A 994-nucleotide genomic window follows, 5' to 3' on the forward strand; every position below is an offset into this window, starting at 1 on the left:
ACTTTCCCAAGGGGGCGACCGCATTCCTCGAGACAGCCAATACTTTTTTGGAAAAGCTTTTTTCTCCTGCCCCCTTTCCCCCTCTCCTCCCTCCGCCCCCTGCCCCCGCCCCGCTCCTTCCCGCGGGGGCCGCGCGCCCATTCGCTGCCGCCTGCCGGCCTCCCAGTTGACGGTGGATATGACTATATATGGGGACCGGAGCCGCCGAGGCGGCGGCCGGGCGAGGCCGCCCTGTTCCCAAACCTGCGCGCCAGGGAGAGGGCGTCCAGGCCTCGCTGGGGCCGAGCCGGGCCGGGGCCCTGACCTGTGCCCTGTGCCCTCCGCGCCCCCTCCTCCCGGAGCCCGTGCCCTGCCGTCGGGGTCCCGAGCCGGGCCCGCCAGAGCCCCAGGAGGCCGGGGGAGCGTGGGTCAGGTAGTGGGCGCGCGTGGCCCCGGGAGACGCCAGACCCCGGCGCTCTCAGCATCCCGCCCCGGGGGCCCCCGGAGCAGCGGCCGCGCGGGGCCCGGCCTGCGAGTTCCCCACAACCGCTCCGGCCCCGTGCTTCCCTGGCGGCTCTCAGCTCGCCAGGTGTTATCTGGACGCTCCCTTTCTCGGAAACTCAACTGGTGCACAGAAAAGGAGAGTGGAGAGGAAGACCCGGGGGCCGCTCCCGAGACTTGCCTGCTGGTGCGGGTCAGGGTGTCTGCGAATCTGTCTTCTGTGTGTCCTTCTTCCCAGGGGAGGGGCAGTCAAAGACTTAAGGGACACAGGACTCAGTTGGCTTAGTTGTGCGTGCGCCTGTGTGCGGTGCTATGGCCAAGGGTGGGAAGGCGTGAGTCGGCGTGTAGGTGGGTGGGTGGGAGTTTAAGCGGAAAGAACGTTGAGTTTAGACTCGGGCACCTTGGTCTTGGTTCTCCATCACCAGCAGCTGTGTGACCTTGACAAGTAGCTTCAGTGCTGCAGTTTCCTCATCTTTTCATATCCAGGGTGGGGGGGATGATCCCTGAGATGCCT

This window comes from Panthera onca, chromosome B3, assembly GCF_046562875.1.
Source record: "Panthera onca isolate mPanOnc1 chromosome B3, mPanOnc1 haplotype 2, whole genome shotgun sequence".
Classification (NCBI taxonomy): Eukaryota; Metazoa; Chordata; class Mammalia; order Carnivora; family Felidae; genus Panthera; species Panthera onca.